At 35.5% G+C, this 26,976-nt stretch overlaps 1 protein-coding gene and 1 long non-coding RNA gene across 20 annotated transcripts in view; one reads left to right on the top strand and one right to left on the bottom strand.

Moving 5' to 3' along the window:
• Nucleotides 1–26,976, top strand: part of LOC126923312 (kazrin) — a 138,851-nt gene that overhangs the window by 14,733 nt on the left and 97,142 nt on the right. The gene's annotated exons all lie outside the window — the stretch shown is intronic.
• LOC126923329 (uncharacterized) lies at nt 12,370–13,156 on the bottom strand. Its single transcript, XR_007713116.1, has 3 exons — nt 12,971–13,156; nt 12,759–12,849; nt 12,370–12,476 (listed from the first exon to the last, which is right to left on the bottom strand). It is a non-coding gene; the product is annotated as an uncharacterized LOC126923329 (long non-coding RNA).

The following is a 26,976-nucleotide window of genomic DNA, read 5'->3' on the forward strand; positions in this document are numbered from 1 at the left end:
ACCCCTGAAATCGAGTCTACACCACTGTGCGTCCAAAATAACCACCCTACGCTGTCGGTGACCTCGGTCGATCGGGCAACACGCTGTTGAACCCCCGATGCTCTTGACTAAGGGATTTTCGCGGCTTCTATTGACGAATGATCTCGATTCCACCCGCTCGAGTAGTCTTCGAATTGTGCCCAATTGTTTTCCTATCATTGTTAACGAGTATTCTCTCGGTGTTTCATGCTAGCCGCTAATCGTGCGTTAAGCGCCACTGTAAATCAGAAGCGCATCGGACCGTGCTGGTCCCATTTGTTCCTTGAATATCCTGCTCATTTGTAATGCCGAGTTTCGGGAGTGGGGTAATTACGGTGTCGAGTGATTTGTTACAAATTAGGACACGGTGTGTTCGATAGTCTTATTATTGGGGTTGCTTCGTGAATTTTTCTTTAGGCAGTTGTCGCGATACTAAACTTATACAGAAAAAGAAAAATACTTATGTCAAGCGTTAGTTGATGCGATGAATTTTTACAAACTTAAACTCTGTGTTCGTCGTTTCTGGATTTTCTACTTGAACTTCTTTTACTTTGTATCAATTACAATGTCGAATATTTTATTGTAAATTTGGATATCGTTTGGAGTATGCAGCAGAAGAAAATTTAAGAGAAAGTTTAAAATTGTTCGATTGATTGACTCCTGTATTCCTAAGTACAATATGTTGGGTATTAATTGCAATGGATGTGATTTTATAAATTTAGATCAGTGGAATATTATTTTGGATTTCTTTCAGATAGAATATCCTACTTGTTTCATGAATTTTTCTTTACACAATACACGTGTTTTCTTAATCACAATAAACAAGTTCGAACACGATGTTCGTTGGAACGAACGTGTTAGTTATCTTTTATTTGTGAAATTGTTCGTGAAATGGCGAACGGTATATAAAGTATTTTATTAAGATAAAGCATCGAAAAATTGGAAAATACTTTGAAGAAGGTAAGGTAAAAGGGATGACTGTGATATATGGAGTTGCAGATGTTTAAGAAGATTCGTTAAGGAGGTGTCAAGGCTTGAATTATCGATAGGAGTTGTCAGGGAGTTAACAGTTTACAAAATAATTGACAGTGACGGAGGAGCATTATCTTCTTATCAAGTTTTAGTTGGTTGATAAATCTGACGAAAGAAAAATCGATCTTCGGACGAAATCGAGACGAAACAGCTTGGCGGACCATTTTAAGGCAAACGGTCATAATAGTAAATTTTAAAGTCACTCGGAGTAAGACTAAGCAGGGATTCAATGATAAATCCAGCGAATTGCTAAAGTTTTCCGATAGAATTGCTCTGATAACGGAGTGGAAGAAAGTTTCGAGGGAATCTGAACGATGCTCGGTTGCTTTTAACATATTGCATCACTGATACATAGTTCTGAACTGGGTATCTACGTAAAACATAATTCACGAAGGAAATTCAAAGACATATTTTAATACCAAATTTGAAGAATATCGTGCCTTAATTTGCAGAAAAATTACGTTTAGTATTTTCAAATGTTTTTTTTTATTTATATACTACATTAAATTTTATCAAGTAATTATTGATTTTAGATTCTATAGCCATTAAACATCCTTCTACTCTTTTTATGAAATGTTGGAAAGTCTAAAAGCGTTTTTACATCCTTTGTTTATCGGCTGGCACATTTGGTGATTAAATATTTTTTTACCACTCTACATGATTACCAACGTCATGTTACGAATATAATATGAATTTACTCTTATTTAAAATGTACCGACGTACCTCAAAAGTGAACAGCTACTTCCAAATAAAATATTCCAAAGTAAACTGTAAAGTGATTAAAGAACGCAAAGAAATAAAAGAAGTAGGAAAGAGAAGGATTGTTGCACAGCACGATTTCAATAAAGTACGTGTTTCTTTTAAAATTTCCGATATCGTCGCTGTCTGGCAGATATCGTGAAAATTTATTTTGGCGGCATGCAGCTGCGTCAGCCAGCGTTAGACCGGAAGATTCCTCCACGTTAACCCCGCATTTCGTACCCAGCATCCCCCTGGTGATGCGAGGGTGAAACCGATATCCCGGCAATTTTCTCAATTGCATCCACTCTGGTCCTGTCGGTGACAGGAGCATTCCTGCCTGCTTTGCAATTTGTATATTAATCCTTGTATTATATCATCGTCTCCATTATAGGGGTTTACAATGGGAAATGAGATATAAATACGGCGAAAAACTCCTTCGTAGAAGAACGTTTCAAGATATTGTCGATATTTCATGGAACATCTTCAGGATGGATATTATGATAAGTAAATTGACTGAGATGATGAATAAACCACGTTTATGAAGATTTAAAAAAGTATTGAAATACAGTGGAATTTAAATAATCCGGCATACTCCAGACTCTCCTAATTTATTAGTATTAGAGTTATCAAACTGCTTTTTCTGATTTGTTTACCATAGTACATTTCGTACAAAGTTTAATTCAGAAGAAAAGGACAAAAGTTGAAAGATTTATGTGTTCCTTCGACGCTTCGTTGTATCTTTCAATTTCGCTTTATTTCACACATTCAACTTCAATTTAAGTATCGAAACCGTAAAATAATTATAGAATCGTGTGAATATGATTTAGGACTTTAGGCTATAATATTTCCCCTTTTTTTTCGAAGGAAGAATAAAAAGGCTACCTTGAACCGGCTTTCGTGAAGGGTGTAATTAAAGGGATGGTGAATCTAGATAGCGCTTTAGACTTGCTGCAGCATCATGCTTGTTCACCCGTTGAAGGTACTTGCACTCCTCTTGAGAAGGGAGTGTTTTACACCCTTGGGACATACGATCTATCAGCGTTGTTCCTGCCAGGCGTAATCACCGCCCTTAACCCTTCCGTTCTTAAAAGATAACGATTACGTCATACGCGAGACAATGGCATTTTGTATCTAAATTATGAGATACGGTAGCGTGAATCGGCAATTAGCCTCGATGCAGCTGATAAATTAATATCTAAATGACAGCCTTTGATCAAAGGGCATTGCTTGATGACAGCTATATTCAAATCGGTAGTTTTTTATATTCGACGTTTCCTTATTTCGATTCGTATGGAAATTTTTTAACAGTTTTCGTGTTTTAAGAATACTTCTTATTAAGTAAATTTCAAATTTTTCAAATTATATTTGTATATATCACGTTTAGTACATGCCATATCTTTTGTACTGCCTTTGATCCATTTTCTTCGTCTAAAATTTCTTTCAATGACCCAGATCTAGTCAACGATCTGAAACCCCTTAATTGTAAAGCTTTCAGAAATACTTTTAATGTATCCCACGAATAAAATTTCTACCATAATCTCTTCAAAAATAACAAAACTTTTTTTAATAGACAGAAAGCCAACAATCCAAAATACAAGTCTTCCAATTACAAATCAAAAACATTTCCAATATACCTCATAAATAAAATTTCTATAAAAATTCCTCAGAAGTGACCAAAACAGAGCAAATTTTCCTTAATCGATAAGAACTGAACAATCTAAAAATTATTTCGTAAATCTCCCAATTACAAAATTTCCAAGAATATTTTTAACAGTATTACCGTCATTTAAATTACAAAATTCTCCCGCATTCTAGCAATTAGCCGAAATCGCCGTTAACGAAGTGCTAAGTTATTTCTAAGGTGGGAAACCTAGGTAAAAGTCGATGTTCAGTAGCAAACGGCTTAGTGTTCGCGTGACTGGTGGAATTTAGGTATTCATTTAAGTTTCGTTTACGTTCCGTGCGGGACGCAGTCATCCTGCACCCTCTTGGCTCCGTTATTCGCTTTCCCTATGTATATGTGCACCATGAACCGGTGATGCACGCGAGCCAAGATGATCACCGACCTTAGAGTTGGATAAATTGGTTCGCAGGATACTACCGGGCATCACGGCAGCTGTTTTTACCTAAGAAACGTTTTACTTTTACGTAAATCTTTCACCAAGCAGAGGTAATTTTGTACGAAACGAACAATTATTGCTTTTTCATGAAAAACTGCCTTTCCGGCTTTCTTTTGTTACGAAATGGAAACGTAATTAGTAGACTAGGAGAATGATTTGAATTCGAGTCGCTATCGGATATGTCCAATTAATGGAGGTTGGACTATCGCGATTTTACTATTGTAAATTTTGTACAAATTTTAATCCAAGAATTTAATATTATACCTTCGTCATACTTTAAGTTAATTTTCGTAGAGTAGGTTTGTATTTCACGTATAAATCAATGCCATTCTAAATTCCAAATTAAAGGAACTTTAATTACAGCGTCGCAGAAAAGAATTTTACAAAACGAAATTACGATCGACAAGAGCAATAAATAAATAAAATACATATACCGAAAGAGATAATTGTTCGTTTTTTACTAACGCGGTAAAAAATTTTTATTACGGAAGTTACTAATATTGGTGTGTGTTCACGAATATAATTTTAAACTTCCTTTTATCCATGATTGTATATTTTATATGTAACTGACGTGACGCTAATACCCACGTATAAAAAAAGAGAAAAGTGTTTTACACAAAGCCAATAGAAAATTGACGTAAAACGTTGACACAAAATCGATTCTAGAAAATTACACGGATCGACCGTATTGATTAATCCTGGCAAAAGTTTCGGAATATTGTCCCGAGAAAAATCGTAAAATGGCTGTAAAACGGGCAGTGTATTGACGGGGGATAAAGTTTATTGGCAGTGTGTTCGACCGTCAAAATACATCAACCTAGAGGCTGACTTAATCGCGGTAAAAGATAGATACGTTGAATTTTTGTGCGTGGATAGAATGGTACAGTGTAATTTCGAGCGTCCAAAGAGACGGACGTTATACGTGTTTTCTTTCGCTGGTTTTTGATCGTCGACTGTAAAATGACACGCGAGCGGATCTATGCTCGCCAGCAAAAAGTAATTAATTTCTTGCCCGTTCATCCGTTCTCGGACGGTGCATGCAAGATGTGTGGGTGCACATTTGCGTATGGATAATTTCTCGTCGAAACGCAACGAAATTTCAGCATTTGCTTTATTTATTCATGGTATTTGGTACACGAATAACTGGCGAAAGGGAATTCTGATTATTCGAAAAAGTGGGAAACTGAGAGAAATATTTTCTGCAGGAACGAGAATTTTAGTAATATCTTTCTGAAAATAAAAATTTAAAAAGCAGTATTGAAATACACGTATGAGAAATATGTGGTTATAGTAAAATAATCATGCTGTGTCTAACACTTTGATTTTCCTTTATGTGTGTACATTGTTTAGAGTTGTTTAGTTATGAAAGGGAGAGGTCTATGATCTGAAAAATAGAAGCTAATAATTAGAATAATTATCAACGCATATGATGATTACATAGTTGAGGTCAAATGGTCATACAGAGATGTGTTTCACTTTCTAAGTTTCTTTTGCGCGGTGAGAAAAAGTTTATAATCCAAGATTTATTTTCTGAGAACTGAAAGCTAATAATTGAAAAGTAGTACAAGTATTTTTCCAAAAATTGGATTGATATAGACAAAGGTACATAAGACTTATATTTATGATGAATTTGTGTTACGACCATTCGCGGAGAGACGCGGTCGCGAGGAAAACGCGTCAGCGAGAGGCGTAAATTCTCGCTACGATTCGTATAATCGACGCCGCGAATTAGTCGTTCCCCTGTTTCGGTTAAGATAACAGAGGTAAATTCAATGAATTTAACACTGTATTAACAGGTTAATATAACTTGTATATTTAATAACAATGAATATAATAACAAAGCGTCACAAATTATTTAGTGATAAATACAGTTAATGTGTTACAGAAGTTCGACTCGACTTTGTGATATCTACCGATATGTTCATTACACTTAGCGACTTTATTCATCAGACCTCTCGACGTATACTGTTAGAATCTTCAAATGAGACTGATTGCCCTTCGATCATTTCTTTGTCTTCTCGGGGAGACGACCCCCACTACGCTCGGGTCACGCCACCGTTCGCGCCTACGATCACGTATGCCACCTTCTTTGTGTGGATGAAATAACGGACCGAAATCGACGTTTCTGGAACTCGCTGCTTGGTGACAACTATGCGCTTGTCGATACATTGTATATTTTCCGTCGGACAGATAAGGCGATCTGCATGCGACATTGTAGGACCGCTAGCGACGGTTAGAAATACTACCTATACTAAGCCTCGTGGCGTAACAATTTGTATGAATAGTATGTTTTAATTTGTTCTTCTTATTAATAGTTCCTCTGGTCATTCGTGACCTGCAACGATATCGAGTTTATGAAACAATTGCAAACAAACGGTTTTGCATATCAGAGCATCGATTAATGATTAAGTACGAGCAAGATTTTACGCAGAAAATACTCAAAGGTTGCCAGTTATTTTCAGTCGACAACGATTACGAATGTTGCTCGTTGCTCTCTCTCTGTCTCTCTTCCTCTCTCTATATATCTCTGTCTCTCTCTCTCTCTCGAGTGCACAGTTGCTGAAGCGTTAATGTTTCGGTGAAGTTGTAACGAAATTAAATGTAATTGGATCAACGGGGCGACCCAGTTCCGATCAGCCGTGGTTTAAGTTATTAATTACAAGTTTCAAACTAATTATTCGATATTAATTTATTGAAGGTTTCTGTCTTTGTCGTAATGGCTCCTTAACCTAATTTTATAATAGCTGCTCTTTTTGAAATTTGCTATGGATTTATATTCTTTCTCCAATACCTTCGATATTTATATTTCTTAGCGTCGAGATGTTTTCTTACAGTTTGAATTTGACATGTGCACTTTATAGATTTTAATATTCGATTATTAGAGACTATACCAATAACCTTCTTTGAGAAGAAAGATATTGGCTGTACGTAATAGACGTAGGGAAGATGATCTTCGTAAAAATGTAGGAATTGAATATTTATATAATAAATAGAAAAATTCTTCTCATAGAATGGTACATAAAAATAGACTAGAGAATGGTTTTAAAGAATTGATTAAAAATTTAATATAAGATACATCTTTGAAAAATATATAAAAATAACAACGTTCCTATAATTCTACATAAAAGGAACCTAGTCTTTTCCGTAACGTAAAAAAGCCGCAGCAAACGAAATAGATACAAGAACAAGAATATTTTTGAGCGACCGAGGAACGAAAGGAGCTCTCGAAACGTTCATATTCGAAGGTGTGCAAATATTTAAGACCGTGGATAACTTGCGGAAATCTTGATCGGGAAAACGTGTCTCTAGCTGCGGGCGTTGGTTCATTCGGGGCGAGGAACCGAAAGATGTACTCAACAGCGCATTCACTCGCGATCTCTCTCTCTCCCTCTCTTTCTTTCTCTATGCACATATGCATATCCGTGATGTTATTCGAAGGCTTTCCGCAAGCATAAGCTTCGACTCACAGTGCTATGCATTGATGCTGGCTCTCAAAGGATATTATAAATTGCACGATAATTGACCCTGTCGGTTCTAAGATATCGAATACAGATATTTTATATTATGATCGTAATCAGAAAACTTCGAATTTCTATAGGGCACAGGTTGAATTAATAGACGTCAGTCATTACGGAATTTATGTGAAAAATAATTCTTAAAAGGATACACATGTATTTCCATTTAAATACAGATAGGCAACTAAATTAAAACCGAGGATTGTTACGTGTAGAAAATTGAGCACGAAAAATACAGTTCGTGGATTGAAACGTGACAAAAGAAGCAATACTGATGTGTATATTTTCTGTAATAACAAATGAAAACTTTTACTGCTATCTCTATGTTGTCTGCATTCAAAAATTGGAAGTGGCAAGTTCAGTTTTCGCGTCGCGATGTATATGTACGCGAAACAGTGGTAATATTGACAAGTGAATTTTTTATTGCAGAGAAACAACAATTTTTTTTGGTTTAAATGCCTAGAAATCACAGACGAGAAGTCAAATTTTCGTGTACAGCGAGAAAACGTGAGAAATATCATTGGTCATACAATATGATGTTGTATTTTTTATTCTAAAGGATTAACATTTTTGCGTGTAAATGTCAAAGAATCGGAGATGGGAAATTCAATTCCGGAAGAGAGAAAATAGTAATACTGATGCAATTGTTTTTTGCTATACGTACGTCGAAGAATTCGGGGTGATAAATTTGGTTTTCGTATCGTGAAATGAAAAGACGTAAAAAAGCTGGAAATATTGGTAAATGTATCCTCTATCACAAAAGATGAAAATTTCTTACATGTCTATAAATTATAAATAAACAGTTAAATTCTCATGTAATTTTTGCGCAATGTGCAAATGCATAGAAATCCAACGATATTAAAAAACATGCTCCTTATCATGAAAGTTGAAGTAATTGATATCCTGCTATAATTTGATTTTTCATCTCTCATAATATAATAATAAAATCATGCTATCAATATTACAAACTACATGCAACGTGTTTCTTCCCATGTCGTAAAATATTTCGTCTTATTGTCGGTCTAATATTAAGTCTTCGATCGAACTTGTCCATAGCGAGATGTCGGATTTGCATGAAGAATGCAACTATGACATCGTTAAAACTTCATAAGTCGGGGAAGAAGAATAACGAACACATAACGCGGTGAAACTTCTTTCGTTCTTGTTACAGAAATTTATTAATATTAATAATTCGACCATGTTGGGAATTTTCGTTTTCCCCGTTGCTCTAAGATTCTTAATAAAAAAACATATTAATGACTTGGCTTCCCATTAACTTCGACTATCTTGTTATATATCGTAGTTGTTTTTCTACGTAAAAGTTTCCTATGGAGACGTTGAAACATACAAAGTGTAAAGAAATTTTATGAAATTGTCATTTCATTTTTAACGTTTACTTTCAGAGTATTTTTAAACGAACAAAAGGTAGATAAATATAATAATTTATATGATAAACTTACTTTCGAAAAAGCGTAGATTTTTATTTTTTATAAACCGAAGGTAATAAAATAAATTAAGATGTAATAAAATAATAAAATAAATGAATTTTAATTTTATTTTATTTTTTCTTTTTGTGTTGTTATATTTTACAGTTAATGGTGAATTTGATTTAACGAACGAAATTGTAATATTGTAATAACATCTAATTTATTTATTATATTTTTAGCAGTACATTTAACAACAAAATTTCAATTTTGTTGTGGAGTAGTAGAAGCTTAAATAATTTTTACCTCCACGGATATTTGATAAAACAATCGTTAATTATAATGCTTCGTTCCTCGACGAAACACGATCTTAATGAAATTTTTATACAACTTTTCGTAACGATTCCCTCATGAAGAATCGCCAGATTGGCAAAAAACAGAATCTAGCCTGATTAAAACTTGGACATTCGACGTAAGACGACCTGATTGGAAACTGCCTCCATTTATGGCGATATCGGGGTCGTCGTTGCACTCGATACGCTTTTGTTCTTCTGAAATATTGAGTTCGATTTCGCTCCTATTGCTTCTCTATGTACGAAACTCATCTTTCATACTTTCCTTCCGTATCATTATTTTAAAACTAATCTAAAAAACTAATCTACTCTTCTTTTATTTCACAAAATAAATTATACGCTAGAGAAAGCAGGACCTTGTAAAAATTCCGTCTGAAATATTTTAAGTTTCCAATAGCTGGTCCATATTAAAGCTGTCCTTCATTAAAACATCCATTCCATCAGTTTTATCAAGCTTTATCAGTTTTTTCGTGCTATCTTTGTTTCCGTTCATTCAATTTAAAGTATCCAATCATCATTTTGTAATAGCTCGTATAATATAACTTCAGTTCAAAGATAAAAAATCACAGAAAATTCGTAATATTCATATTTTGGAGAATGAAGAGAATATTGAGATAATCAAGAGAAAATGATGAAATATCTTCTTTTTCTCTTTGATTAAAATTCTGAAAATTCCAAACACGAAAAACCAGGTACATCGAAGTCGATCTGTTAATGGAAATTGAAGTACATATTTGCGAAACGCGACTGGAATTTCGTGGTCGCGCCAGAAATTCGATCACTGTCCATTTTATCGCTCGTTAAGTGCGATTGACCAACTACTAGCCTTTGATTGCGTTACAAAACGGTGTTTTGCAAGCGATGCTTTGAGAAGCCTTCCTTTTGAAACGGTCAATACCAAGAAAAAAAATTAGGTTCCATTACAAAAGAGAACGCAGCTCTATTTTTGTGTTATTCGTAGGTGAATGTACGAATCACGCGGGCTTTGTACAAATTCTATAGCGTACACTGTCTATTATGTCGACCCTTCACAAGGAAGTAATGACTTCCTATTAGATACTTAAATCTTATATTAATTTCATATACAGTGGGTTACAAAAGTACTCGAACGCTTGCAGTCGTCTTAAATATAATATACCTGTTATATGAAATATTTTGAAATTTAAGTAAGAACTTAAAAGCAAGAAAATTTCCTGCACAATTTGTACAATTTTTAATCTCTTTAATAATTTATTCAAAAAAGAAACCAGGAAAAGTATTTTTATATTGTCTTAGAAAGTGAGGGTAAAAAATGCAGCAGAATGTTCATTCTATTAGCTAATTCAAGATGTTTTTGACAGCGTCGAAATTCGTAAGAAAAAAGCAAATTTCTGCATACTGATTCATCTTTTTGTCATATTGATATTTCGAGATACTCTGTGTCTTCGTCAAAAAAACTTCTCACTCCACCTGCTCCAGGAAAAAGAATGAAATCACGCACAGTCAAAAGACCCCAAAAAGCTGTCACAAAAGAATTTGGACGCATGTATGCGTAGTACACCGACGAAAACTCGTTATCAGTAGCCGAATCTGTGGTCGATATTCGCGATAATGCTCGCGTTGACTGGTATGACGCGGTGGAAAAGGTAAAAAGAATGCTGCGATAGAAAGGGTGAAATAGGAGAAAGCAAAAAAGAGAGAGAAAGGAAAAAGGGCGGACAAAGGGGAGAGAAGAAAAAAAGGCATCGTTGCGATAGTCGCGTGGAGCCACAGGTATCCGAGGACCGCGCGATCCCCATTCTGCCATCACCCTACAGGTCGTTTCAGAGCTCACCCTCCGCTTCTTTCTGTTCTCTTCTGTTCGTCGTGTTCCCCTTTTTTGCTTCCGCCGTTAGTGTCGAAACGTGCTCGTTCCTTGTTCCATGCACGCTGACTCCTTCCGTTCCTGTTCTTTCTTCGCCGTGCGGCCCGTAAAGCGGCTTAGGGCTAATACCCCGTGGATCAGCCGACGAGGTAGAAAGAAGCTGCAGCCGTAATCGTATGGCTACGATTTTATGGTCACCTGAACTGTGCTCGTGGTCTGCCTGACCGGACGCCCGCTTTAATATCTCCGCCTTCGTATTTGATTCTAAGGATGTGTAGTATTTATTAAAAATATATTTATATTTTATCCTTATACTATTGTCTTCTCTGCTCTCGTTTATTCAACCGTTGTTTGCCTTTTAGGCGACGAATTGTCGATTAGTCGAGGGGTGATCTGTTATTTCAAGTCTTGCGTAAAAATTTTAGGAAACGTGGAAAATATGAAAGTTTAGGAAGAACTCTACTTGATTTTGGAAGATCGACAATTTTGAAAAATGTATTTATATTTTGTCTCCGCCATTTTTTCCTTCACTTATTTCGTTTGTTTAACGGGGGCTTTTTCGTGATCGAATTATCGATTGATTAAAAGATGGTCTGTTACTTAGTCAATAATGCTTAGTTTGCTTCTAATGATAATAATATATGATAGTTGGTAAGCAATTTCTATCGACATTGATTTCTAAAACAGCGAGGTGTATCCTTGTTAGGCTATATATTCAAAAGAACGTTCGTGTGTAATGAGACATGTGCCCTTTAGCCGTGCAGTGTATAGAAGTGCAGCACACCCCGTCAGTATCAATATACACGTTTTCCCTTTAACAGAGACACAGTGTTCCTCCTTTTACCTCAGTTTTCCTCTGCTCACTATATTGCCCTTTATAGAATTTTTATACAAACTTGAAAGGTCATAAACTTAAAAATTCTATTTTTCTATTATCCATTCTTCAAACAGAGTTTATAACGAAGTCTCTTACACGACATTCGTTGCTTGATAAGGAATAGTATAATAATGTTAAGGTTATAAACTTTAAATTTTATTTTCTTATTAGCACCTCTCCAGACAAAGTTCGGAATAAAATTTCGCAGACGCAATTCGTTGGTTAGCAAGGAATAACATATTATATACATAGAATATAGCGTAGTATCTCCCCGTTATTAGATTTAAATCTAGCGTGAATGAACTTGTTACAAGTGCAACTCTACGTAGTACAATGTCCCGAGGACAATAGGCATAGCGATGCAGACGTAATAACAAACCTGTGTATAGTCTAGCTTAACTTCATTTCAACTCCGAAGTACATTAAACAAATCGTAATAACAACTATTCGCCTGATGCTTATCGAGTCGTAATTGTACGTAATACGTAATACGTAATTGTACTGCAGCTCGTCCTGGAAATAGTCACTTTAATCCTCAAAATCGATTCTGATTCTGAAACAGGCAGAAATTTCCATGGACTTAAGGAAATTCCCTCACAATAATTGTATATAGGAAGTTCGAAAATAATTTTAATAATTCTCCAGCATTCTCAGTTGATAAAAATACATAAATAAATGCTTATAATACATATAGCGATTAATAAAAATATTTGCACATATCCTTAGTTCTCTACGAAGCACTTTTCTATCAGATTCTATATTTTATTTTCGTAATATCAAATTTTTGTAGTAATAGGAAAATGCTACTAAAGGGTACAGAATTTAATATACTTACCTAATTAATTAGTATATAAATTCTATAATAAATACAATGGTGTGTAATCTCTCGCCATAGCCAAAGCGTCGTGAAAGCGTGCCTCAGATTTCTGCAAATAAAGATAGATATATTTCCAAACGAGGAACACAATGCATTCGAGAACCAAGATCCTTCTTCTAAAAAAACGGAAGAAATCCAGCACAGACAAAGTGTCACGAAAACGAGCATACGTCAGCACGATCGGAGCAAAGCCCTTCTAATCTGCTCTCGATAGCATTATGGCAGTGCCAGGCACTGGCGATTTTCGAAGTTGCTTCGACACGCGAGGATATCATCCCTCGGTGGGTTTGTTCGATCCTTAATAAACTAGCGAAATCGCTTTAAAACCGAACAGTATTTCAAACGCGAATCAACAGTTCCACTCTGGTTCGTATCTTCCATCCTCTTCTCTACTCTTCAGTCATATCTTCTCGTCTCTTTCTATAGAACGTGGCAACGGGGTTGATCGGTGTCCTTCTTCCTCCGGGGGGATAGCAGCGTATGCGCGTGCCACACCACGTAGCAACCCCCTGTATGCCCTGCAACCCGCCATGGTATTGATCCACGAGCGGAGGCAGCCCCCATCCCCTTAGGTCTATCGAGTTCCGCCCCTGCGGGAGTAGGATTGTGGCGATGGTAGGAACGGTGGTGTGCCGGTTGATACGGTGGTGGTGCAGCTGGAGGGACTCGAACCCAAACGCGGAGAGAGCCTCCCCAAACTAAACCGAACTACCCCTACCCAGGTTTCTCGTGAACCGGCCTACCAGTCCCCTTCGTCTCTGTATTCAACCACCACCGTTTCGCCTCATTCCTCCCGCCGCTGTTCTCCTCCACCGTTCATCCGTGCACACCCACGCGTACAGACGTAGAAAAACGTTTACGTGGGAGCCGCTTTATGGACACGCGTTTCTGCTCGATGTGAACGATGCGTGGCCGTTCCGTGTTTGCTTGTATGTAATATGCAGAAGTAGGTACGCGGAGGTAGTACGTGGTTGTAGTGGTTCTGGTCACTGGGTAGATGTGAATAGTTCTGTATGTGCTTTCTGCGTGTGTCCACGCGCTATCTGAAAGCATTAGAGTCCTCTTTGCTACACTGTCCCTAACTTTCGACTGTATGTAGTTCGTTGAAGGGTGAAATTGTGTTTGGAATGATAAACGGGGAATTGGATGTTTCGAGGAGCTTGGTAATTGATACGCAGTACGTGTTTGAGGAGGATTGTTTGTGAGTTTGATAAAGTATGGCGTTGTTTCGGGTGGTTGGTTCTTTTAGATAGGACAGGGAGGTTTTAATCGGTTTTTGGATAGATCCCTTACTCACTTTGAATTTAAATCCTTCCAGCTTTGGTTGGCGGCGTAATGTATTATGTATTTGATGATTTGATATGTGATCACACAACATGTGATCTAGGAAGGTTTTTATAATATTTCAAGTACTTCCAACTACTTATGGTTGCTCTGATAATTTTGGGTGGTGATTTGATATACCATGTGCTTGAGCTAAGTCTATTCGCGAGTTTGATATAGTATGATATTGTTTGGAATGCTTGGTTCCTTTGAATAGAGTAGTTTTGATAGTTTTCCAAGTACACTTGGATGCTTATGGTTGCTTTGAATTTGCCTCTACCTTTGGTTAGTAGTTTAACGTGTTACGTATTTGACGCAGCTAGTTTGCAGATTTGATAAAACACGATGCAGAGGTGTGTCGATAGTTCACTACATAGATTATTATAGTTTGGGTCAGGCTTGCCTCTATTACGTATTTCACGAAACTAGTTTGTAAATTTCGTTAGCAAACGATGTTGTTTAGGATGTTGGGTTCTTTCGGTCAGGAATGCTAGGGAGGTTTCGATAGTTCGCCAGACAGGTCCTTATGGTTGCTTCAACTCCGCTTTTAACTTTGCTTGGTGGTTTAACTCGAGCATTTGGCTTGGTCGCTTGTAGCTGTACCTGTAGCTTCTGATCATCGATGGATTGCAAATTTGTAACGTAAGGTGACGTAGGATTGGCATTTTCGATTTGATGCGCTGTCTGACTGCGTAATTTTCGATTTGTGTCTCCCAGGGGGAAAATTCTTGGACTGGAAATTTTTACATTTTATGTATATTGCCATTTATATTATTTTCATAGTATTCTATTATTCGTTGTGGCTAGGAGTATATTTTGAAATATCGCTGATATCTCGGAAAATATCTCTGTTCTTTTTATGACTTATCGTCAAAATGAAACTTAAATAACAAATTTGAAAAATTACCGAGATTGTCCTACATTTATTTGAGTTTGCGTAATTATATGAACCCAAAGAAAGACAACTGAAGATTTTTTCGTGTTCAGGAAACAAAGTTACCATAAAAAATAGATTGAACTGTTCGGATCCAACACTTTTACGTTACCAATATACAAAGAGCGAAAGAGGATATTGCATCGATAGATCGAATAGCAATCGATCTTCCGCTTAGATTCTGACCGTGTCGCCTACGGGTGAAACGGCTAAGAAACGCGAGAAACAGTCCAATACCGATTCTATCAACTTCTTCTCTCATTTTCATTCGTTTATACGCCTTTCATTCGCGGAATGGAACGAGATGGGGGTAGAAGTCAGTCGGTGGCACTCGAGCAGGGCTTCCTTGTCATCCCTTTATCGTACGGTCGAATTCTCCGCGACTCTTCTTCTCTGTTCCTCTCTTCGGCACCACCCCACGTCAGAGTAAACAATACTCAAGCCTTTTGTACGTCCCTTTCCTCCCTTTTTCCTCGAGCGGAGTGCCGCGCGTTCCTCTAAAAGTGGATTCACGATGAATTTCTTCCTTTTTTTCGGAGGTTAAACGCATACCAAAGGATACTCGAGCCCTTTCCATCCTCTTTTCCAACGTTTTCTTCCTCTCGATTTTTCTCATCGTCCCTCATTTTTTCGCTCTTCTCGATGAACAACGATGTGACATAGTACTCATGTAGGATACATCGTAGTAACGTAGGGTTATTTGAGTCGCCTAAGCTTCAGCATCGAATAAGATGAGTAATCAAACTTGTTTTACGTATATGTAGAGGAACAACACGATAAATATATTTTTGTTGAATGTTTGATCTTAATGTCATTTTATGATCAAACATGAGTATTTTGATATGACGTACATAATCGAGAATGAAGATAACCTATTAGGTCTACATCATGACACGCTATTGAGAATATTAACAATATTTGAACTTTCGTTTTTTATTATATTCTCGTAGAGAATCGTAACGATTGGGCTGCCAATGCACACGATATATTTCGCTGTTTATCACATGACCAATAACGAATTAAATAATCTGTTTCCAAATTTAGATAGTTTAAAAATTGCCTGTAACCAAATTTGGCAAATTGGCGAGGTACAAGTTGCTTAGCTTGACTTGAATATCTAATAAATAGTGTTCCGATTTAAATAACTTTACCTTACCCTAGGAGACGCCATTGGACCGATAATGACAACGTGTGCTACCTACGTGTTGGAATTATGTGAGTAGGTTGCAACGAACGCGTTGCTGTAGCTGTGAAACCAATTATCTTCTCGATGTTCTGATACAGAGCTTGGAGACGTGGTTTACTGAAAAGTGGTCTCGAGAAATGGAACACGTTTGTTGTTCGTTGTTCGTTCCCAAGGTATCGCGGTTATTTCTTTCGCGTGACAGCTTAGGTGGTAATTTTTATCAGGCACTAAGGGCAACCGTTTAGCCATCCTAGAAAGCACCAGCTAGAGCTTCTAGACGTCCTGGTGGCTAGAGTTTGTACGTAAGAACAGTTGAAAACTTGTCAACCTCTTCTTCTTCTTTATCTTCTTTATCATTTTCTGTTCTTTATCTTTTTACTCTTCTTCATTTTATTTCTTTTCCTTTATTATCCGCTTTTTGTCACTTTATCTGTTCTTTATCGTTTCTCCTTTATTTTATTACTGTCTTTTCATCTCTTTATTACGTCACGCAAAATCGCTCTTATTGTTTATTACCAGTTAATGAGTCTCATTAACAGTAAAATATTTTGAGCAACACATTCTCCTTTAATATTTTCACCATTTATAATTGTTTAATATTATACAATTACTTGGAGTTCTTCCGTTTAACTTGGTGTATGATATTTTAAAAACCCCCAAATATTTTGAATTCCAAAAATAAAAGATTTCCAAGCACTTGGTTATACATATCTACATACATATCTACGTATCCCGTTCAATATTCGATACTCGCTACTAACCAATGAAAAACCAATTCTGTAATTCCATCAATTCGATAAAACTAAAGTAGGAGGGATATCCAACTTCCAATTACATTCAACGCTCATTATCAATTTCATGAAAAACCAATTGGGAAATTCTAAAAATTCACATTTTACCTAAAAGTAGAAAAACAGAAAATATACACGTGGAGATACTTTTTTTTTCCTTTTCGTGGTCGGTATAAGAAGATATCCAGCTTTTAATATTCATTACCAATGACCACGTATTATTCTGAATTTACACCATCGTGATTTTTAATCTGTTATATGTGTACGCAAGACTCTTTAAATTATTCTAACAGTCTTAGCTACGGCACGTGTACGAAAATATTTCCAGGTCGCGCGTGACAGTAGAACACGAAAATACTCGCGACAGGAAAGAGATCCTCTTGCATTTTTTAGCGAAAGAATACGGCAGGGTAATATTAGTTTAACACCTAGATTACCAAAGTGACCATTGGCGATGCACGTTGTTAAATCTTTTAGAATGATTAAAATAAGATAAGAAAAACGCTAGAAAGTTTTGAACAATATGATCTCCATTGTCAATAACTTTTAAACAAAATAAGAGACCACAGTTTTTAGACCCCTCGATTGTATTTTTCATTACATTTTCACACGTTTCGAGAAGTATATTTGTTATCGCTGCTTTTAGCTGTCCAATTGTTTTTGATTTATTGACGTACATTTTACCTTTGCGAAAACCCCATAACAAGAGATTCGATGCAAACAGATCAAACGATCTAGATGGCCAGATGATATCGGAAACGTAACGTATTTACTTCTGGACTGTATAACGCTTCATGATTATCTCGTTATGTGTTCATAAAACAATTGCTGCAGCGGAACAAAAGACGATGCATCGTCCCAGAATGGCGGGACTTTGAAATACAGTCAGCTTAATATTGGCCACCTATATTTTGCAAAAATTCCATGTTACGATGCACTATGCTCTGAGCGTAAAATATATGAAATTGAGACGCATCATTTTTGCTGAAACATTGCGGAACCGACTTGGAGAATTTTCCTTTATACGCGTCGTTCACAGACCAAAGTGGTCAACTATACTTTTTGAAATTTTAGTGTTATTTGATTGATGCTTATCGTATAATAATATCGCCGATGTTCCCTCCTTTTTCTTTTGTGGACTCGATCGATTTGACAAATAAACGGCTCGTATGTACATGGAGGGGTAGTTGGCAACGTGAGAAGCGTCGAAGACGAGAAAACGATTTATTAGCGACAGTACATCCGTTATTCCCTGTCTGCGGTGAAATCAGGCCGAACGTCCGTTATCCGTCGTTCCGATTTTACTCTCAGAAGCTATCGATCGAAACCGGACTACAGTTCGATCACCACGGCGGATTCGTTTTATCTCCGGCTAAACACTTAGCTTTTCCTTCGATCCACCGACATACTGGCGGAACTGGTTCAACTAGACGACGCGACGTCGATTACCTTCGTGACGAGCAATCGTGTACGCGATTAGTTTCGAATAATAAAGCTCGCTGACTTAACCTATAACGCGATGCATTGATGTATTTGCTCGTATATCGATTGATGGGTGTATTAGAAGTTTCATGTCTCTGTATATGTTTATTGTGGACTCTATGGTCTCCCTTACGATATAGATGTCAATCATAAGCAGAATGTCTTCCTTATTTTCAAGAATTTTTTCTGCTTTCGAAGTTTTGGTATTTCTGAATTAGTTTCTTGTAGATATCGATGAGCGTAGGTGTGTAGAGAATTATGTATGAGTTTCATGTTTATACACGTATTTATTGAAAAGACTGATATGAGGCCATTGATAACGAATATTGGAAATTGGATTCCATTTTTATTCTCATGGGATTCGTGAATTTTTGCGATTTCAAAATCAGTTTTTCACAAGCAGGATTTCCTACTCGATAAGTGTTTATAATAATTGTCCAAATACTGTCCATACAAAATTTTTTGACCGTATCGATTGATATTAAGTCTTCGTAATTCGATATTAGTTCGGTATGAATGGAATTTTAAATAATCGTAAGATAATTACGTACAGACTTACTGAATATTCATTCCTTAAATTTTTATAATACTTTAATCATGAGAAAGAATATTGAATATTCTAGGTGGTTGCTATAATTTTTTTTGGATGAGATATCTTAGCAAGGAACTATATTGCTAGCATTTATTGCTGTCGCAGGATCTCTTATTGGATTTCCACTTGGTTGAAGCCTCGCCTGTTTTCTCACCGTGAGCGATTAAAAGAGGGTTCCTTAAATGCGCCCTGACGAGTATCTAATCTGATACTGAAAGTACATTGGGCACGTGATAAACGTAGAATCGCATAATTTGGGGAGACAAGTAATCTGAAGAGATAAAACAGGCGAAGTCGAAGATAGTGAACGAAGATAAAAGCGTAATTCTTTGGATTTTCTTGTCTTATAAAATATGCACAGTGTTTGCCTGCATGTATTTTGAAAACGAGAGCAATTATCGAAATGAAACGTAAAGAAAATAAAAGTCTAATTCATTAGGTGAAGAATATCGTATTTAATATAAGTATTTTTTAATATAATCGCCGTTAACAGAAAGTTAAATACAGTTTCGCCGACGCGTATCGAGTTTTTTTATTCTGCAAATGAAGAATTCTCCCCATTTACTTTCGATGGAGGATTTCATTGTTGTCTTCACTTCATCGTCTGACTTGAAATGAATAGCCTTCAAGGTTCTCCTCAATCCTGGCAAGAAATAGGATGGAGTCAGATCTGGACTATTTAAGGCGGTCTCGAAACAATTTCAAATTTCAAACTTGCAACAACATCATGTGCCGTGCATGCGGTGCGTGGCCGAATGTTATCATGCTGTAACATTATCGTCTCGGTTGAATTCTAAACCCGACATTCACGTCTCCGCAAATGCTTCTTAATGTCATGGCATACATTACCAGTAAATGGCGATGAATTTCCATAGGCATAATGTTTTCCAGGGTTAAAAACCCGATCACTGTTGTTTGAACCTCGTTGACGTCGCATTCATATTCAAACTCGCTTTAAACGACACTGTTCGTGATTGCGTCAACCAAATGTATTAAAACTTGGTATGTTTATAAAGAAGGGATGTAGCTATAAAACGACTTCTCACGCAGAAATGTTTAACTCTTCTCATTCTCGAGATATGCGCATTACTTATCAGCCGGCCCTCGTAATCTTACATTAGAGAATTTTATAATAATAATTAAGAACTATATTCAAAGTCTTATAAAGTACGAATATGTACTCTGTACATAATTTTATTATATATATTTATTATATACACGATATAGAATATATATATTACATTATTGAGAATCATATTCTATATATTCTATGTATTTATGAATAAATGAGTTCAATGTAAATACGTGGATTCTAAGCACGAAGTCAAGGTTTTCTTCGAATTTTAATCCAATTGCGTCGTCTTTCATCCGAATCGATAGTTTAATTCTCAATTTCCTACGATTACCAAATCACGAGAGAATATTACCATTTAAACATTAGAATTAAACTTCAGATAGTAAGATTGAAATTTGCAGAAAGGGGAAAGGGAATAAAAATTTGGAACGTCTGGAGAATCGATTAATTAAATGCACTTTGGAAAATATTTAAAGAAACATAAACGATCGAAGCAGACTGTCATTAAAACGTTATGGAAAGTTGAATGAAGGATTCGCGCCGGAGAGGTGGTAATCCGTCGATTAGGATTATCCAAGGATTACCTTCCTTTCCCCATCTGTTCCTGTTCTTTCTTCTCAAAGAATAAACGCGATTGCTATTCGAATCGTTTCGTCTTCTTCCACTTCACGACTGTAAATTCCGTTGTTCCACAGAGCTCGTAAATTCACGAGGATTTTCATCCTTATGCGAATCCGTTACGTATTTTCTTCTCTTTCTCCTATTTTCTTCGTCCTTTTCCTTTTCTTCCTCATTCTTCTTTGCGTGAGGTTGCAGCAAGGAAATTGACTTGCCTATGCAACACCATCTCTTCCTTTACATCTAAATTAGTTCCATATGACGCTTCTGTGAAAATGTACTTTCTGTATTTCGGGAAATACGATAGAAAAGCGGAGAAATAAATCTGGATATTTGTTTGTACCTTGTTTCTGGATTTTATTGTCTAATGACGTTTTAAATCCTGTCACTGTGATTTGTTTAACATATTAACAACCTTTGGATACAAATTTAGATTTCTTCGGATTTGTTTGAAATTATTATATGGTAGCTATGGGAATTGAATTAGTAAGGGCTTTCAAAATTGTTAACTAGCTTTGAACGAAGACAGTAACTGATACTAATTTTAAAATAGCTTCTAAATATATAAACTTCAATTTTTTATGTCTTTTTTCTTGGAATAGTTCGTACTGCGAAAATCAGATATTTCGAATATAACTCTTCTTTCGTGTTGAACAAACAGTCCAATTACTTTCCCTGATAAAATGTGCACGAAAACAAATACATATTTTATTTGATTTTATTCAATATTTATAATGTCAGGATCCCAAAATTTTCTATATTAGTATTAATACTATGAAATGTTAATATCTTTTTAGACACATATAAATTCAGATTTTTTTCATACTCATCTCTTAAATTAACTACGGAAAGCTTTTAATGGCAACGAAAATTAAATTGGTACGAGCTCTTAAAATTATTAGCAGCTCTAAATGGTCCAAAAACAACGCCTGCGATTAATTTCATACCAGCTTTCACATCTAAATATTAAATCTCCTTGTTCTCAAAACAATGCGCTTTGCAGCCATGAGAATTTTAAATTTCAAAAATTCAGATTTACCGAATGTCAGACACTATACATATAGCTATATATCTGAAAACAATTTAATTGCTTTTCCTGATAGAAAATAAAAATGAAAAACTACATTTACGAAGTCATAGATCTATTTTTTTTTTCTAGTCGATGAGAATCATCGGATACGAGGCAAAGATCGCCCAGGGAAATAACAGTGTTGAGTAAACAGTGGTATGATGAAATTCGCGGACACTATTACTAGCTGAAATGAAAATGCGTCCGTGCGCGGAAATCCATGTCGTAAAGCTCTCCGCGTTGAAAAACCAAACAGAAAACGAGATATTTTTGCGATAAACCGGCAAAATACGGCCTCGAATACAAATTGGGTTTCTGAAATAGCATCTCGCCGTGACAGAACGTCGTTCCGACGTTTCACTTCAGTGTCCTGGTCCAATATCGCGATTAAAATTTTAAGTGATTTCGTGATAGAAAATAAGTAACATCGCGTAACCGTTTAATGATCACATTTTTACAGATATCAATGAAAATTCACGAAGACGAATAATTCCGGGCTTTTAATATTCAATTATTAATTATCTTTGTGACCATCGAAAATATTGATAATTTTGTTGATTTTTTGACTTTGATGTCATTTAGTGGCTAAAGGGTTTTTTATTATATCTTTTTTAATATATTATTTTAATACAACTATTATAATATATGCATTATTATAATATATATAATTATTTTAAACAGTCTTTCAACTATAGATAACAAATTCATGAAGTTTCGTGAAAAAGCCGACGGCATAATATATTTAAATACGTGATTTACAATATTTTAATATTCGTTCTATTTAAGGTAGTAAGAAAAGATTCAGTTGGAAAGAAATTATTATATTAAAATTGTTGCACTTTCGTACAATACTTTTTTATTCAATGTTTTAACTAGGTACACTTATCCTAAAAAAAGAACAAAAAAAAGAATTAAAAATGTCAGAAGAAAGTTAGTTGCAGAGAAAATTGTTCTGCCACTGATTCGGATACAAGGATAAGTTTGACTCTCCTCTCCTTTCCCTCGACATACATTTTCTCTGGAGTAAGGGTAATCGTTCCGCTTCGTCAGGTGAAACCGTGCATCCCGAAGAGGATTGAAAATCCTCAAATTCCCCGTGTCCTGCACACACGGAATGTAACCGAGAAAAAACGGAGAGAATCTTTCCAATTTCGCATGCCTTTCTGCTACGTGGATTATCCTGATATTCCACGACCGATTCAGAAAAAGACGAAACGTTGTTCTTTCACGACAAACATCCCTGCATTTAGTCCGAGGTATGCAGACGAGAAAATAAAATCGATTCTTTGAAATATAATTCTTTTTTTGAAATATCTACTATTCTTTCAATATTCGGTTTTCTTTTGTTCCGCAACCCTCACAATGGAGATTAACAGAATTGTTGAAATAATTAATTTATAATTTTTCTTTAAAAGGGTGAATTTTTAGGAATTTCAATGTTGTAAAAGTTTTTCCCCTTCTTGCGTTACGTACATTTTCATATACTCCTTATTTTGGTTTCTTTGGCACAAATTGTATGTTTTTAGCAGTAAATTAGTGTTAAAGTAACAATGAAAACAGGGAAGCAGTCTTTTGGGCCAAATAGTAAATTATAAAGAACGTAGGTTAAATAAAAAAATGCGGAAAATCTTCGAGCAAGCAACAGCTGTTTTTTGGAGGCTCTAATTAATGGCAGTATAATTAGCTCTTTCATTTGGTTAATTAGGAAATTAAAAGGTCTCTTCGCTTTCTGATTTTTCTTTCTACCTATTAATGTGACAGATATTTGAGAAAGTAAATGCGTTACATTATAAAGAACAGAGAATGTCATTAAAATCTTAAGCGTAATTGAATGAAAAATTGATCTTGATGGTTCTTTGATAAATTGAATCTGCAGCATGATTGGGAAAGTTATCTTTTCCACGGTTTCCGCCGTGAACTCTCTTCTTGGTTTGCTTTTCGTTGCTTCGTGGTAAAAGTCCATCGTTTGAAAAAGGTGGAATCCGTTCACGATATGGTGCGAGCTGTCGTTTTCGTGACCGAACAGATACGTGACCATTGCCAGCAAGCTTCGCGTTGGCCGCACATTGTCGATTATTTTTATCGTTATTGCCACGTTCTTCCTTTGGATTACACGTATAACCCTGATTCTGCTGTGTAGCCGAATAGAAATTGAATTAAATTTTACGGTGCATTGAGGATCTCTTCCTCCAAGAGACTATAGTGTTATCGTAGTTCTATGGTAGACGAAGATGTGGTGCTAGTCAATTTTTTGCAATTTATCTAGTAATCGAGGGATATGCTTATTGAAACTTTATTGTGATTCTGCTAGATTGCACTAAAATTTATTCCATTTGGCAAAGCTCACGGTTTTATACTAGAATCGAATTAAATTTGCAGTATATTGAGAGCCTCCAGTTGTGTGTGTGGCTGTAAAATACAGAGAGAATTTAATTTTAGATAAATAAATAACAAAATATTGTCTATGAAATTTTTTAAACAATAGCAATGAACTAATAAATTGGTAATAAAATTGCCCAATTTTTACAATATAGCCTAGCATTATAGACGCCACAATTTTATTCGAGGACTTTTGTAAACAAAATTTATTTCAATTTTCGCCAAAGAGATGGCAATCACAGATTTTACAAAAATTACTTACAATTATTTACAAAAATTTTATAAAAGTCTAATTACACATTTCGGTATTTGAAAAATCCACTTTTTGATATGGTAACAGTTCTCATAAAAATTCCACTAAGGTAAAAAATAGTAAATCCATTCCCTTAACAATCGAGAGTTAAAATAAATATTTCATTAAAAATTGTTCGTGTATGCAACGACGTGGTAATATTTCTAAGGGTTTGAAACCTTTTAGGGAGACTAAACAGAAATCGTTCGAAACGTTACCATTAGAGATTCTAGAGGAATATTAAGCGAAGATGGAGGTAAAGTGAAAACCGGGGACAAAGTAAACGCAGACAAATCGTATGCACGGTGGATAGAGAAGGTGAAAGAGATAAAGAGAGTAGAGCAGAGGAAAGTGGTTACCCGGAAGTAAGCCTACAAACACGTGGCATTGTGATCGGTTCACGTTCTGTCGAATTCGTTTTCGAAAAAGCAGAGAACGCGCACGGTTGAATGGGAGAAACGGAACCGACAGAATGGCTCTGTTGTACACTGGAGGACTCTCTTTCTCTCTCTCGTAATACTAAATCAATATCTGGCGGTGGGGTAGCTTGGTCTATAGGGTGTTTCGAAAGCAAGCGACGTGTCACGTATCGAACAATTGACAACGTTCTATTACGAACAAAAAATCAAAGAGCAAAAATACTTGGTGTAATAACATAAACATATGTACATAACTAAAAATCGGAAGAAATATTATTAAAGGGCAAGATGTATTAAATATTGAGCGCATCGATGTATTATTTCTTTTGTTTATTGTGCAAAAAGTTCTTTATGGATAATCGTAATGCGAAAAATAAAGGGCTACGTAGTGTAAAAATGGTTTATAAATAATAAATGAAATAATAAAACAATAGAAAAATAAAATAAAATTAGACGGAAATAAACCTAAAAATATGTAACTTGTCTGCTAAATGCCGGCATATGGTGTCAAAGTGCATGATTAATATTTAATCAAAAATCAACAATCAACTTACATAAATTATATATATTAGGAAAATTGTAAAGCAAGATATTAATGAATCTTTGAAAATATTTTCGATATACAATACATGCATATGATACATGTAGAGGATTAATAATAAAATGAGCCAGAGCCATTCGGTATACCTATAGTATGATTTGGAATATGAATTCAAATTTTAATTCGTTACCGTGTGTATACATTTGTATTGGTACATCTAATAACTTTGACACTGCCAGTGTTTTCGAAAGTCACATTTCTATGGGAAAAAGGGGGAGGATAGGGTGAGTCACGAAATTGTCCCTCTCGTCTCATTGTTAACGACACGTGGACTAGTTTCTGCAAAGTAATGCGAAGAATGAATTTCGTTCATCAGTTCTATCTAATAAATCAATTTTGCTCGTTTATATTACGCGTTTATTCACAAAGAACGAATGCAAATGACGCGTGGCAGATGATGAATCTTCCTGGATATTAATTGATAGCCGACAACTCTAAATACCTTTATTACTTTTTAATGAGAGAGGAACACATTAACACGTTAATCGAATATATTCCATAATGTGGAATTATGAATTATTCGTTGTGTTGATTGGTAATTTCTCTTCCTTTCGTTGATATTAAATTTACTCGGAAATTGAAAATTATCGAATCTTTTACTAAATTGAAAAACATAATATTACAAATATTATGATATTTAACGTTCCGATTATCAAACCTTCGGCTATTTAAATATCATGCCATACTCGTGACATAAATTGTATTTATTCGATTCAACAAAAATAGATTGCGACTTGACAAAGAATATTATTGTCGATTCGACCTTCAGCTTCAATTCTTCCGATTGAAAATCGATCGATCTTTCAATAAAGCAATAGTTTCTCGAATGAAGATATTATGTTTCACCGTTTTTCATTAGCTGTGTAAAACGAAATGTTAACAAAAGGAATTTTGAGAGATAGTCTCGACACGCAGCTTATGACGTGTCACATACTTTCATTAGCGTTATTAAAGCATCGCATCGTCCATGTTAACGCAAACATAGCTTTATAACGCTAATAGAATAACAGAAAGATCCCCGGAACTTGAGAGGAAACTGATAAGTTCCTAAGCAAAGGGACGAACGAGTAGAGAATCATCGATAGAGGGAAAGAATGGTGGTGTAAGGGTCGTGTGTTTGTCACGTGTTGAGTGTTGCATGGCTCCATTCAACGCCTCTGATACATACGTCCCTGACGGATCGTGTCTGACAACCATATTGTCGGATCTAGATTCTTAAACAAGAAATAAATGTATTGTTGCCTTTTTAACATTTCAACGTTACTACTGTGTCTATGATTAACTATTTATAAGAGAATTTTATTTCCTTGTGAGAAGTAATTTTCTTACAATTGGAAAGTATTCGAAAGTTGAATAACATTAACTAATACAAAAATTAATATATATTAATTTTCCATAACCTGATTTTTCTCTGT

The sequence above is a fragment of the Bombus affinis genome, chromosome 13 (assembly GCF_024516045.1).
Source record: "Bombus affinis isolate iyBomAffi1 chromosome 13, iyBomAffi1.2, whole genome shotgun sequence".
In the NCBI taxonomy this organism is placed as follows: Eukaryota; Metazoa; Arthropoda; class Insecta; order Hymenoptera; family Apidae; genus Bombus; species Bombus affinis.